General features: G+C 42.1%; 1 protein-coding gene across 1 annotated transcript in view; it reads left to right on the top strand.

The window, feature by feature from the left end:
• Positions 1–16,012, top strand: part of CFAP61 (cilia and flagella associated protein 61) — a 200,388-nt gene that overhangs the window by 161,602 nt on the left and 22,774 nt on the right. The window lies entirely within an intron of this gene.

A 16,012-nucleotide genomic window follows, 5' to 3' on the forward strand; every position in this document is an offset into this window, starting at 1 on the left:
AGTCATGACATTCCTGCACTGCTTAGTTTGTGGCTGCTTACCTGGCAATGTAACAGACTCTATGGACTTTCCCCTCTAGACTTTTCATGTCCTGTGTGTAAATGTGGACCATTGGGAAGTGTTTTAACTTTAAATCAATTTTTCTGCTGGTAAACTGTGCTTGGACTCTACCTAGATGCACAACAGAGGTCCCCATACCAGTTCTTAGCAGGGGGATGGTGATATAGATTCTCTATAAAGCTGATCTGCTTGTGCCGTCTGTGGTTAGGTATGAGGAAGTCTTTTGGACTAGGAATTCTGAGGCAGAGCCCAGTTCTAAAATTCTTCTCTCAAATGATGAGACAGTAAACCCTGTTTTGGAAAAGAGGCCTGGTTATTTCTGTTTTGTATGTCTCCTTCCAGAGAATTTTGTGTTGCTTTTGGAAATTTTTGACTAATTGAACAAGGTATTTTGGGGATATGAGTGTTTGAAAAATGAGGAAGTGTTTTTGAAGTCTTCTGATGCTTTTTAGCAATGTCATATCTCAAAAGTGCCTTGGCCTATAGACACTCTACATTTATTTTATTTAGCAGTCCTCAGTCAGAGCGAATGCTTTTGAAGATAACTTTCCTTTGCAGAAGCTATGCATCAGTTCTTTATTAGAATTCTTTGACTATGTCGGTAAAATAGTGGATAAAAGGGAACTAGTTGACATCATTTATTTGGACTTCCTAAAAGTCTTCAATAAAATCCCACACAAGAGTCTACTAAAGAACCTAAGTAGTCATGGTATGAGAGGCACCAAGTACTATCCTGGAACAGAAACTGACTAAAAGAAAGAGTAGGAGTGGATGGTAAATTTTCATTATGGTAAAAGGTTAACAGTGAGGTGCCAAACGGTTCCAAAGTAGATCTGGTCTTGTTTAGTATATTTATAAATGATTTGCAGATGGTGGCAACATTTGCAGATAAAACAAAATTATTTAGGTTAGTCAAGACTAGACAAGACAGAGTAATTTCACAGGATGTATCCAAGCTTGTGAATTGGCAACATGGTGGCAGATGAAATTTAATGTTGACAACTGTAAAATAATTAAGATAGGAAAGAATAATCTAAATTGCTCATACACCTTAATGGATGCTAAATTAGCTGCAACAACTCAAGAAAAAGACCAGGTCTTCACAGCAGACTGTTCAGTGAAAAATCTCTACTCAGGGTGCAGTAGCAGTTGAAAAAGCAAAATGGGATAAAGCATAATACTGTATATATTACAATGCTATTATGTAAATCAAAAGTGAGCCCTTACCAGGATAGCTGTATTCAGTTCTAGTCACCCTGATTCAGTACTTTCAATCTTCAGTATCTGTCAGAAGGGGAGGGCTTCAGATATGGGCAGGGAGAATCATTAGAGGCATGGGAAAACTCATACGAAGGGAGATTGAAAAGACTGGAACTGTGTACTTTGGAGAGGAGATGAATAAGAGGGACAAAGATATAAAAATGGTATTTAGAATGTTGATTGGGACCATCTGTTCACCTTTTCTCCAAATACAAGAACAAAGGGGGTGTTCACTGAAATTGAAAAGTGAAAAAGGAAATATTTTTTCACACCGTGCACAATTCACTTGTAGAAATCACTGCCACAAAATAACATTGAGGCCAAAAGCTTAGCCGAATTTGGACATTTATATTGACAGCATGAATATCCAGAGATACTATCGTAAGAATTAAAAACCAAGAGTTTTAGAAGGGGTATAAACCTCCCTGCTTCAGGGAAGAAACCAATCCTGACTATTTAGGGTTAGGAAGAAACTTTCCCTATGGGCAAGTTATTCCAGATTTCTTGCACATTCCTCTGAAGCATCTGGTGCTGGCCATTGTCTGAGTCAGGGCATTGGTCTAGAAGGACCATGTGTCTGATCCAGTCTGGCTATTCCTATGGTTCTGCGTGCTTATTTTTTGAATTGTTGCATGGTTCATGTTGGAGATACCCACTCAAAATCTTTTGAACTTCTCAGAAGCTTGTGAGCTCTTTACAAACTTTAGAAATTTCACAGCATGTATATGTCCCCAACTTCTGCACTCTTGCTGATTTCAAAGACTTTGAAAGCCCTCTTCCTTAATGTCCCAAAGCACTTGTGGACTGATAAACATGGGGATGTGGGAATGCTTCCTGAAAATCACAGGAACGAGACTTTAAAAAATTTAACTATAACCCTCACTTAGAATTTCCTGGCTTCCAGTTTTGTTTTGTTTTATTTGTTTTTAATACAATTGCAAAGTTCTAGTAAGGCTTTTTACTAAAGAACAAATGAGCATTTACAGCCTTACCTCCATTTTAAGAAAATATTTTGTCTTTGAAGATGAATAATAATTTAAGTTGTGCAGCCTGAAACAATGATAAGGAAGTAACCAGATCATATACTTCAGAGCATAAGACTGATTCCTTCTTTCAGGAAGTACTTTATTGCAGATATTAAGCATTGAACAGTTGCAGAGATGCATTAAGGACAAGGTTCTCTTGCCTATTAAACATTAAGTACTAGCCACTTCCAGGGGCAGAATCAGATTAGATGGACCAGTGAACTAATCTGGTATTGCCACCCTACGGGTTTTGAAGTTACATTTCTCAAAGCAATCAGGGCAGTTTCATGTCTGCCAGTAGACAGGTTTTTGCCTCTTGTTCAGGCAGTATGTTGTTTTTCCCAAGCAGTCTGATACCAGCCCGCTTTATTATTATTAATATTTGCACTACTGTAGTTGCTAGGAGCCCTAATCATGGAATAGGAGCCCACTGTGCTATTTTGCATGAGAATGCTGGGCCACATAGCACCAGGTACACTTGTTAGCTGGCATACATAGAATAGAATATCAGGGTTGGAATGGACCTCAGGAGGTCATCTAGTCCAACCCCCTGCTCAAAGCAGGACCAATCCTCAGGCAGATTTTTGCCCCAGATCCCTAAATGGCTCCCTCAAGGACTGAGCTCACAACTCTGGGTTTAGCAGGCCAATGCTCATACCACTGAGCTATCCCTCCCTCTTCAGTTAATGGAGGAAGGTTTTTTGTATTCATTTTGGGGAGGAACATGTTACTAAGTGTCACCTTAAATAGTGAAGTCCTTTGAAAAGGATTCCCATTTCCTTAGCCAGGACTGCACCTGCATCTTGTCAGGACCCTCAGATGTGTGGGCTATGATTTCTCCTCCTGAGAGCTCTCTTCCATGTAAATATTCTGGCGTTTATCTATTTGGCTGGTCTGTTCACCCTATCCTGTGCACGAAGATAGGATTGAACCAGGTGAAAAAAACCCACAGTAATGTATTACTTGAACTCATAGTTTTTTTATGTTTCCAGGTCAATGTTTCTATGCAAGTACAAAACATTTTTCTCTAGGGAAGTCTTTCCTATGGCAATCTACATAGAGGATTGTGAAGTTTCTGATTATTATAATATATCAGAGATTGGTTTTTATTTACAGAAAAGGTTAATTTTGATTTACAGAAAAGGTATGGTACAGAGCAAATGTAAAGTTAAAGTAAAGAGTGTCTTACTGATAGCAGCTAAAGAATAAGATACTGAGGGGGAATGAGATCACTGTAGTAGGGTTGGACTAAGATGGCAACGTTCTTTACATTTTCACTGATACTACTCAGTTAATACATTTTTAGATTAACCATGAAAGTGATTCAATAACCTGGTGGGTAGTTAGATGTCGTCAGTCCTTTTAATTGCTTATATTTGTGTTACAGTGTGTGCACGCAGCTGTGGCCACATCTTTACTATGAACCACAAAATGTTCCCGACACTTTTGCCTTTGTTATGGGCCCAGACATGGTTACACTGTCACTTGTTGTTAGACATGCTAGCAAGGTTCACACCAGTGGCAGGAAAAGGAAAGATGAATGGTTAGCAATTGTTTTTTGACCTTGGGAGAAGCAGCAGTTGTTCCCTTTTCCTCTGCTGCTGTCTAAAGTGCCTATACAGCTCTGCAGCAATTCAGAGAAGCAGAGAAGGACTGATCGTTAGCTTGTTTTATTGACTTCCATTCTTTCATGTTAGACATGGTTTTTTATTCACCACTCAGCCAAGTTCAGGAGCCCTTCTGGTTCCTCTGTTTCTCCATCCACTGATTCATTCTCTCTTGTAAAGATCCAGCAGTATTAGTGGTGATGCTGAGATCATAAGGCAGTAATATCAGAAGTGGCAGTGGATGGCAGAATCATGATTTCAATAGCAACATGGTCGCTAAGGCTTTCTGTATGAGAGGAGGCAGACGACAGGTTCAGCTACACCTACAATTCTGGTCAAACTTGTAATTGATACTGATGAGCTTTGCAAGGACATGTCATCTCCTAGATGCCAAAATGCACCACCAGATGAATAAATAGTGCTGTACTGAGAGCATGAATCTCTTCTGGCTGCATATTTTTGGATTTACTCTGTGGGACATGTGAGGAAGACAGAGAACTCCCACTATGTATTAAAAAACAAAACAAAGCAATAAAATGTCTCAATTAGAGGTGTTCAGAACCCAGAATTTCCATTCCATGCGAAATTCCAAAATGTTGACACTTCAAAATTGTGATTGTTTTTCCACTGAACAAAATTCCAAAATTTCCTAATTTCCCTCACTGATACTCACCTCTTCTTGTCAACTATTTGAAATAGGCCACCTTGTTTACGTTGGCCTCATTAACACTACAGATGTGTATTCCACCCCTTCTTGTCAACTGTTGAGAATAGCCCACTTCCACCTTAATTGAATTAGCTTGTTAGCACTGACCCCTAACTTGGTAATGCAACTCCCATCTCTTCATATGCTGTGGCCCATTTCAAACAGTTGACAAGAAGATGTGAGTATCATCGGGGGAAATTCGTTTTTGTAGCGACCCATCCACTCCCAGTCTTTATTCAGGCCTAATTTGATGGTGTCCAGTTTGCACATTAATTCCAGTTCTGCAGTTTATCATTAGAGTCTGTTTTTGAAGTTTTTTTGTTGAAGAATTGCCACTTTTAAGTCTGTTGTTGAGTGTCCAGGGAGTTGAAGTGTTCTCCTACTGGTTTTTGAATGTTACAATTCTTGATGTCTGATTTGTGTCCATTTATTCTTTTGCATAGAGATTGTCCGGTTTGGCCAATGTACAAGGCAGAGGGGCATTGCTGGCACATGATGGCATATATCACTGTATCAGGGTTTGCCGGCTCCCTGGCTCCTCAGCTGTTTGCTGGCTGGCTAGCCAAGCAGCCAGCTAGCAAACTGGGGAGTCTGGTTAACTAAGGAACCCAGCCAGCCAGATTTCCGGCCTGGTTTCCATCAAAACTTTTGACAAGCATCAGCACGTTCCTGTGGCACATTTCAGTTCCAGTGAATCAGCGTTTTCCAGAAGAAAATTGTTCCAGCAGAAAATATTCAACAAGCTCTAGTCTCTATACACTTACTGTTTACAGTATTCTTCTGTTCAGGCAGCTGGGCAAAATGAAATCACTACGATCGTTTCCAACAGCTAACGCCAGTTGAATTGTTTTTGCTTCCTAAAAATTAAATTAAAGGATTCTCACTGTATATATCATCAGAATTTCATATTGGGAAGCCCAGGGGAATGACTTAGGGGCTGGTGTTTGCCTTCATTGAAGTAAAGGTGCCCTTATTGCATACCTAGATGTCTCCACCCTCCAGGTATCTCAGCACTGTTGAGTCCTTTGGGGGTGATGGAGGTATTCTTTGAATGTAAAAGTAATAACAGTAAGAAGCTGACACTGGCACAGCACACTTCAGTCAGGGCTTCTTACCCCTGCTCCAAAATGCAATGGTTGAAACGTCACATAAGAAAATCTGTGGCTGAGAAAAACAGTAATTGTAGCCTACTGCTTAGAAGAAATTACCAGTAAAAGGAAGTGAGAGAGAGAGAGCAAGAGATGGCTAATTATTCATCCTAGCAAAGGCTCTCAACTGTCATCAGAGAACAGCATTGTTTACTTTGTTCTTGCTCAGATCACTCCAGTAGCCTCCCCCGCCCGCCCCCCCGGCACACGCTAATAATCTTTTGAAATAAGCCTTAATGGATATCTGGTCTGAACTTCTTTGAGCTTTAATTCTTGGTCTTGTATTGCACCTTTAGCCTGTAGTGTGAACAGGTCTTGCCCTAGATTCTTTGTACGAGTCCATCAAGTACTTATACACAAGGCTTAAGTCCCCTCTCAATCACCCTTTTTCAAGGCTTAACATATTTGACTCTTGAAGTCTATGCCCATAAGGCAGGTCCTCCCACCCCCACATCCAGTGAACTTTACTGTCTTCCTCCACAGTTTGACAAACCCATGAACATCCTGTGCAAACAACATTGCACACAGTATTCCGGATATGGTTGGGGTAGATGAGACATTAACTTTCTGAGTATGTAGGTCATTTCTTTGTAATTACACCTATGAACCTATAGGTCTCCTTTGCTTCTAAAGCACCTGTGTCCTTATCTTCATGCTGGGATCCTGAGATCCCCCCAGAAAGAATCCCCATAGAAACCACAAGCCAGTTGTCAGGGTTGCAAATTAAGGACAAGGCACAAACATTTCGCAGGAGGTACATTTTCAGTCTCTGGATAGATGAAGACCCCTTGAATGGACATGTTAATGGGAGGATTTGGGGCAGCCAGTATCATAGGGGTAACAGGGGTGACTGGGGCAGACAAGGTTACCTTATCTTATCCCAGGAGAGTCACACATGTAGGGAGAATCCCCAGCTTCAGTCAGGATCTGGCCACATGTCCTGTATAACAGTACTAACACCTCCTTATCTTTACTGGAAATACCTCGCCTGATGCATCCTAAAACCGCATTAGCTTTTTTAATTAATGGCCACATCAACATTGGATGGCTTCATACTCCATCCTGTGATTAACCATTACTCCTGAGGGTCCTTCTCCTCCTCTGTTACTTCCAACTGATGCGTCCCCAATTTATAAAACCAAAATTGTTTATTAATCCCCTAAAATGCATGACCTTGCACTTTTCACTATTAAATTATCATCCTGTTACTATTGACTCCACTTTACAAGGTCAATCACAGCTCTTCCTGAATGGATATCCCCCAGGTCCTTCTCTGTGTTTAGCAATACCTCCCAGCTTTGTGTCATCCGCAACAACTTTATTTAGCACATTCTCACTTTTGTTGGAGGCACCTGAGGTTAAGCCATTGCCCGTGTAGCCCACACCCCTTCACCCCTATCCCACACGCCACAGCCTTGCCCTTTTCTCGCAATGTAAACCTTGGATTACCTGGTGGCTGTAAAATGCTTTTGCCCACCAGCGAGCTTAAGCACATTGTTCATCAAGTTGCTTGTTGAGGAGCCCAGGGAAAGACAGTCTACTGCAGCAGGGGGAATGAGACACTAGCAGACAGAACTCAGCTGCTCTTGCCTCCTCCCACTGTAGTCTATTCCTCTTCAGCCTGCTAGGGAAGAGGGAGGTCTGAGGCAACAGAGAAGATATAACAAGAGAGAAAAAGATTGCCCACAAAAACCAAAGTGACAGGCCTTCCTCAAAGCAATATGGCACAGGGAGCAGCTTCTGTCAGATGAAGGTAGAACAACCATCTTGCAGGGCAGATCCTGGCTATATATATATAACAGGAACTCTTAGGTCTCAAAATTTCTATTTGGTGAGTTGCCTACATAAGTGCTGGTGGCCACAGTTACCCAGTAGCCCGTTTCCATATCGATGGATTCCATGTATAACATAGACTATGATATACTATTGCCATTTTATAAAGGAGCTATACAGCCACACAACACAGTTTAAAGTCATTTTTGTTCCAGGAAGTACTGCTACATCTTCTCAGTAATCCTTTTGTTTATTTTTTGAAAAGTTTGAAAATATCTTAATCTTCTGTCAAGTTCAATGTTGTTGACTGGTTGCAGAAGGTGAACATAATGTTTAGTCAAGAGGGGAGTAATTGGTGTTTTTAGTTCACTTTACTAACCTGTACATGTACCAGTGAATTCATGCCTGATGACATTATGTGAATGAGGACAAAGTTAGGAGCACAAAGTCTCCATAGTTACTAGTATATTCTTTTAAATATTTTACAAATCACAACACACACACAGTCATATAAAATTACATTAAAAGAACATCATTAAGGTTGCAAAGTCAAGAACTCCAGAATTTGGATATGCCAGAATTAAGGTTCCTTGTTCATACTTGATGACATACTATTTTTTCCACAGGGCCCCACCTCATTCCGTGCACAGGATAGATAGGTCTCCCTTAATGAGCAGCTTTTCAATATTTCGTTTTCCCCTCATTGTTTATTGTGTGGCCCGAAGCCTTATTTACTTCACACTATTCAAACCTTGCTCTGAAGACAGAATTATTAATTTCATCATGGGCTTTTCTGTGGCTCTCGACACTGGAGTATCTGAGTGCTTCATAAACATTCATTTATTTTCACAATACCCCAGTGCGGGTGGTGGTAGTATTATCCTCAGCACCATCCCTCTGCCAAATTTCAAGGCTCTGCCCCAAAGCATAAGGCACTGAAGCTTCTCAAGAAAAGGTTGCCAAAAATGTTTAACATGGGCAAAACAAGTATTCTTCCCTAGTCTCATTCTTGGAATGGCTGAACTATTTTGGCTGAAAATTTCCAAAAACTTCAGTCCTAACAGACAAGGGACATAGAAGAATTCAGCACAAATGTTGAAAGTTCGGCAACATTATAAGCAACTGAAAAAAGGATCTTACGATGGGAAGTGTTGGCCAACTTTAGTGATAGGTGGTGCTACCTGCTTTTTCTGTAATAAATCATTCTATTGAGATAGGGCAATCTGCAACTGTCCCTGATATCCCCGTCAGTCACACATCTTCCCTTAGAGTATGTCACATGCATAGAACTTTGAAAGTATTCCATAATGTATATCTTTTTAAAAGCTACCCGTTAGAAAGCAATAAAATATAAAGCATTAGGTTTCTGCATCTCTTGTGAGATTGTCTCAAGCCTTGAGGCTTTTGTACAAAGAAAAAAATGCAGTGTAATAATAACTTTACGTTACTGCAGTCAGCACAAGATTCTCATTTACGTTAAGTACATTACATTTACACCCATTTTAAGGCCCCTTTACGTGGCCAGAGTGGTGTAAAGGGACCCTAGTGTATATGAGAAGTAGGCCTATAAAAGTGCTCACAGTCTAATCAGTTAAATTTCTCACGCTTACTGTAATTTTGCAATATGCATTTTCCCTCTGTTCCTTTTTTATGATAACTGTGACTTGGGGAAGTCCCTACTATAAGGCAAGAAAGTCCTAGCTCTGTTTTAATCCTTTTGTGTCTATTCAGATTTTCCCGGCATGACATCCATTGCCAGGAATGGACACAGTGAAACAGCTGTCACCTGGGAGATAATTTGTCTCTGTGTAACATGCAAATTATCTTTTAAATAATTAGAGACAGCACCTAGCAATGAATTTCCTCACTGCCTTGCATTCAGTAAAAAGGCGGATGGTTAACCCTGTGGTACTGGATTTCCTGAACATAATGTGCCAGCGCAGTTTTCAAATTAACATTAACAACAGGCCCTCAAGATCCTGCTAGCTCTAAGAAGTAGCCTTTTTCTGATGTGTGCATGAAACTGCCACTAATGCTAATAACAGGATAAATCTTGTACTTTGCATCCAGGCAAGACTCCAATTGATTTCAACAGGAGTTCTGCCTGAGTGACAACTGACAGCTGCACATACAAATCAAGGATGAAATCCCCCCTCCACACACACAAGCATGAGTAAATTTGCTTTGTGCAGGAAACTAAGTGTGGTTGTGGTGAGTCCATCCTTTAGCCCAGGAGCAGGCCAGGGGACTCCAAGTGCAGCGTTTCCATGAATACTCTTCCAATCTAGGGACTGTCCCTCCAAGCTCCACATGGGGTTTCCAGCACTAGATCAACATACTCAGCAATCCAGGACTACAAAACTACCCCACCCCCGACACTTCCCTCCATGCTGGCCTATTCAGAGCTAACATGGAGCCCACTTCCTCAGTGAAGATGGAAAGAGAGGTCTCCTTTGTACAGCTGCTCTATTCACGTCCCCTTCCCCAAGCAGGAATGCCAGGTCTGGATCAGCACAGAGGGCTTGTGTGGGCTTTCACCGGCAGATGAATTTCACCCCAAAAGAACTCTTTTGTGACTTTACAATCTACTAAGAATTCTGATCTCTTAAGTTTAGTTACCATGGCAAACATAAGTAAATTTGGTTAAATCTTGAACCTAGTAGCCTCCACAACACAGAGCAGGCAAAGCTGCCTGGCCTGCACCCACAGAAGCCTCTGCAGTTCCCGAGAGTTGTGGCACTCCTTGTCCATGCTGTGTAGTCTGGACCTGCCTGTCCATACTGGCCTCTTCTGCATGGGAAGTCATGGTCTCATGCCCTACTGGGCACTTGGGAGTGGTGTTAGGGAGGCCCTGAACATGTGCAGCACCAGTTCAAAATCCAGATGGTGAGGTTGGTTCTCCTGGCTGATTGCAGGCAGCTGGGGGACCAAAAGGGGCTCCATCAGTCTCTCTGGCTGACAACTAACTGTGTTTCAGGGCCGTCAGCCAAGGAGAGACTCAAGCCCCAGTGGCTCCTGCATGGGTAAACGTGGGTCTGATGAGCCATAAAGACATGCTTGAGTGTGGAGTCTTGCCATTTACTTGAGATCTGTCCGCCATTCTTTGAGGGGCTACATACCCTAGTCTGGTAAGGTAGTTGCCTATCCCTTCCACAACCAAAGCCTATTAAAAAATACAGGAGTCTTTCCATTGATTTCAGTGAGCTTTGAATCAGTCCCCAGATCAGGGTTGTCTGGCCCAGTGGATTTGCATCGCTAAATGACAGAGAAGTGGCAAATATTCTTGCAGTTTCTCTTCTGGTATTGGTAAGTCTTTAAATTCATGAACTGTATAAGCAGTAACTGCAAAACAGCATAAGATCATCTGGCTGCATTTCCATGGTCACTTGATTAGAAGATGCTTTAGGATGCTGTAGGTTAAAATCACTGGAAGCTTTTACTGAGTTAAAGATACTGTATAGTATAGTACTGTCACAGCTCAGTAAAAGCCTCCAATACCTTTGAACTACATTTTTTTTCAAGGTGACAATGCTTTTAGTTTTTATGGTTAAACCAGCCAGCACTGGATCTGATGGAACTATTCAGTTTCAGAGTTTAAGATTTTTTTCCTTTTTTCTTTCTCTTAACAGACAGCTAATACGGACATTTTGCAAGGCTGCATCAATGCAGTGTGGTAGATGCACATAAGACCATAACTATGGCCATATTGGGACAGACCAATGGTCCATTTAGGCCAGTATCCTGTCTCTGATAGTGGCCAATGCCAGATGCTTCAGAGGGAATGAACAGAACAGGGCAATTATCGGATGATCCATCTCCTGTCGTCCAGTCCCAGCTTCTGGCAGTTGGAGGTTTAGAGACACCCGGAGCATGGGGTTGCACCCTTGATCAACTTATCTAATTATTTTTTTTAACCCAGTTATAATTGTGGCCTTCACAGTATCCCCTGACAACGAGTTCACTAGGTTGACTGCATTGTATGAAGTACTTCCTTTTGTTTGTTTTAAACCAGCTGCTTATTAATTTCAGTGGGTGATCCCCTAGCTCTTGTGTCACATGAAGGGGTAAATAACACTTCCCTATTCACTTTCTCCACACCAGTCATGATTTCATAGACCTCTCTCATATCCCCCCTTAGTCATCTCTTTCTCAGTCTTTTTAATCTTTTCTCATATGGAAGCTGTTCCATAATCATTTTTGTTGCCCTTTTCTTCACCTTTTCCAATTCTAATATATCTTTTTTTGAGATGGAGTGACCAGAACTGCACGAGGTGTTCAGTGTTTGGGCATACCACGGATTTGTATCCTGGCATTAGGATATTTTCTGTTTTATTATCTATCCCTTTCCTAATGGTTCCTAACATTCTGTTCACGTTTTTGACTGCCGCTGCATATTTTCAGGGAACTATCCATCATGGCTCCAAGATCTTTCTTGGGTGCTAACAGCTAATTTGGATCCCATCATGTTTTATGTATAGTTGGGACTATTTTTTCTGATGTGCGTTTTTGGACTTTGCCTACCACATCACCAAGCAGATGATCTGGCAACAACAACCAGTTCCTCCAGCAGCAGCAGGAGTTTTAGTAGCAGTGGCAGAGAAAGTGGGATGAGGAAGAGGAAGAAGAGGACATTACCAAGCAACTGATATTACAGGAGCTATTCCTTGAGCAGCTTCACAGCATGCAGCACCATTTCTGGAATTGGGAAATCAGTGTTGACTGGTGAGAGAGGATCATTCTGCAGACCTAGAATGAGCAGCAGTAGTGTGAGAATTTGAGGATGGCAAAGACAGCCTTTTTTGAGATATGTGCTGAATTAGCCCCAGAGCTATGAAAGCAGCATGCCAACATGTGGTGCCCCATAATTGCGGTGAAGCTGGTCACCATTGCCATTTGGAAATTAGCTACCCCCTAATGCTACTGGTCCATAGCCAACCAATTCAAAGTAGGGAGATTGACTGTTGGAGCCATTGTCATACAGATATGTGATACCATGCATAAGGTCTTGTTGCACTGGGTTATAAAGTTACTAATGCTCAGGAGATTATTGAAATCTCTGTACATATAGAGTTTCCAAACTGTGTTGGGGCAACTGATGGGACCCATGTGCCCATTATTTTCCCTCACCCTCAACCAGGGCTCAGAATTTATAAACCAAAAGGGGTATTTCTCCATGGTTCACCAAGGGCTTGCCAACCACCGTGACAGATTTATGGACATATGTGGTGGACAATGCATACGTGGTCTGGAAAGGTCCACGATGCTAGGATCTTTAAGAATTCAGCTCTAGTTATCTTATTGGATAAAAGACGGTTTGCCCCCAAGAGCATTATGGACATTAATAGTGTGGAGATTGCTCAGGTTATTCTGGGAGACTTGAAGCTATTCACAGACCATTTGGACAGAAGAAAATAACTGTTTATCAATTCAGTGTCACCACAGTGGAATGTGGAAGACGACGGGTGGAAGATAACAACCTTCATGCAGTCCACCCTGTTAAGTTTGAAACCACGACTAATGTCATCAAACCACTGACCGAATGTCAACTGTGGACCTCTCAATCAAAAGAGCCACAGGATAAGCTTCCCTTTTCAGGGCTAATATACTAGGCAGATCAGATTTGGGTTAAAGATGTGCCCATTGAATGCTGAAGGCCTCTCACAGTCCAACTGTGACTATCTGGAGAAAGACGACCACCATCACTGCCCTCGCCCTCCAGGAGACCCATGTCACAAATGAAGAAAAAGCATGTTGTGCAAAATCAATGGCTATAAACTCATAGCTAGCAATTACTACCCAAAATATGGGCTTGCAATTTACATAAAGCGGGAAATCAACAAATATGTGGTCCCTCCTCCTATAGCACACAAAGAAACAACTATAGTCTCCACACACATTGGCAAGCTAAACATCATTAATGTAGATAAGCCAACTTGTGCACAGTGGTTTCCGCTAGCTCAGCAGAATGCACAGGACCCTGCTGTATTTGTGGGTGACCTTAATAATCACCATATACAATGAAACTATGCAGCAAACAACATTGCAGGCAAAAAACTGACACACTAGGCATTAGAAAATGATATGCTACTCCTTTTTTATGCGAATTGGCATGCCACTTTTCACTCTCCAAAATGGGGCAGAGAATGCTGCCATGACCTGACGCTCATCTCTAAAGGTGATACCGGCACACCAATACCACAATGACTTCCGGAACAGCCAGCAGAAACCAGTAGTGACCGATATTGGCATTCAGATCCCAGTTCTCTATTCAAAACTGACACTGCACTGAAAAAGCAGACTGGACCACTTTCACCACAGCTGGGGATAATACAGTCTCCTGCATTCTCTCAATGCTGAAGACTTTTGACTACTTTACTGTGCTCCTAATCTCTGCCACAAAGAGGAACATCCCCTGGGGATACAGATCACCGTACACTCCTTGCTGGACTGCAGAGATCCAAGAGCTCCTCCACAAGTATGATGAGTATAGAGACCCAGAAATTGAAAAAGCCTTCCTGGTGTCACTGGATGCAGCAAGTTGGAAACAGTGGCTCAAATGTATAGAAGGTCTAGACTTCACACTCTTGAGCAGATTCTAGAGCCTGCGAGACACCCGGGGGTTGCAAATCCCACACAAGCCAGTAGGCCACAGGTGTAAGTCAATACGTTTGTTTCTAAATTTTGGGGACATCAGAACAGCCAGTGGACAAACAGTATCACACACAATTCCAGTATCAGCTTTGGCAGGTGACATCCACTGCACTCCATCATCTCAATGGTCTAGACCATTCACAAGGAAGGAAATTGATGCAGACACGAAATTGGGAAAAACAGTGGGAAAAGATGGTATCTGTCCTGAGTTCCTGTATAACCCGTGACTTCTGGCATGGAAATGGATGATGCAGCTTTTCACCAGGATCCTGGAGACCATTGAAATCCCTTGCATATGGAGAGAAGCCAAGGTCTGTGCACCCCAAAAGCCTGGAAAACCTGCAGATCATCCTTCTAGTTATAGGTCTATCTCCCTCTTGAGCACCACCTACCAGGTGATGGAGCATATGATTCTGAACTGAATCGGGCCCAGTGTGGACACCAGCCTAGCCAAGGAACAAACTGGTTTTCAACTGCACAAAAGTGGCTGCAACCAGGTCCTGGCCCTCACTACAGAACATTGAGGCTGGATTCCAATGAAAACTCAAGACCAGTACTGCTTTCATCAATATGACACAGTTTGGAAGGATGCTCGGCTATTGAAAATGACCAAAATGATTCCTGTGTGCTGATTCTCAGGCAGCTGAACCCCATGCTTAGCAGCCAAAGGATGCACGTATACTTTGGAGATCAAACCAGCAAGCTGTGCACTTTGAATAATGGGCTATCACAGGCTCTGTACTTGCTCCAGCACTCTTCAATGTGTACACGAGCGACATGCATGAAACGATAGTACAGAAGTTTGTGTATCCTGATGATTTGGCACTCACAACTCAGGCCTGTAGCTTTAACAAACTTGAAGTGACCCTTACACCTGACCTTAAGATCATGGAGGAGGACTTTCAAAAGTGGTAGCTGGAGTCAAATCTGAGCAAGTCAGTAGTTTCTACTTTCCCCGTTGACAATAGAATCACACAAAATACTTTAACTGATGAGTTTTGTGGTGAAACTGTGATTATGACCCAAATACTACATATCTCAGTGTCATTCTTGACCGCTCAATGACTTTTAAGGACCACCTCAAGAAAGTAGCCTCTAACACGAAGACTCATATCACCATTATTCAAAAGTTAGTGGGAACAAGCTGGGGATCAACTGCCCAGGTGTACTCAGTAGCAGAATACGGTGCACTAATGTGGACAAGAAGCTGCCATACCCAATTTGTGGATAGACGGATGAATCAGACCATATAAATCATCACTGGAACTTTAAAATCAACACCTGTGCTGTGGCTTTCTATATTAGCAAATATTGACACTCCAGCTGTCCAAGATATAACCACAGCATGAGAACTTAAATACACTGAAGACTACCCAGAACTTCCCCTCTGGCAGGTTATGGATAACGTACCCTAACAACTCCTGAAATCGCAAAAGCCACTATGGACCATATGTGACCACCTCATGTCTCTGGATCCAGCCAGGGAATAGCAAAATGTCTGGACGTCCTCTTCCATTCCAAAGAAGCACATTATTACTGACCCAACAAACTGCCCTCCCAATTTCAACCTGCCATGCAGACTTTGGACCACAGTGAACCACATCAGAACAAACCATGGAAGACGTGGCTACTTGATAACAAGTGGAAAATCAAAGACCCCCTGCCCCGCTCAACTTGCGGTGATAACATCCGAACCATCAAATACATCATAACGCAGTACCCAAAGATGAATTCTAAGGTGAAAACAGGGTTACTCACCTTTGTAACTGTTGTTCTTCGAGA

The sequence above is a fragment of the Chelonoidis abingdonii genome, chromosome 3 (genome assembly GCF_003597395.2).
Source record: "Chelonoidis abingdonii isolate Lonesome George chromosome 3, CheloAbing_2.0, whole genome shotgun sequence".
Lineage (NCBI taxonomy): Eukaryota > Metazoa > Chordata > Testudines > Testudinidae > Chelonoidis > Chelonoidis abingdonii.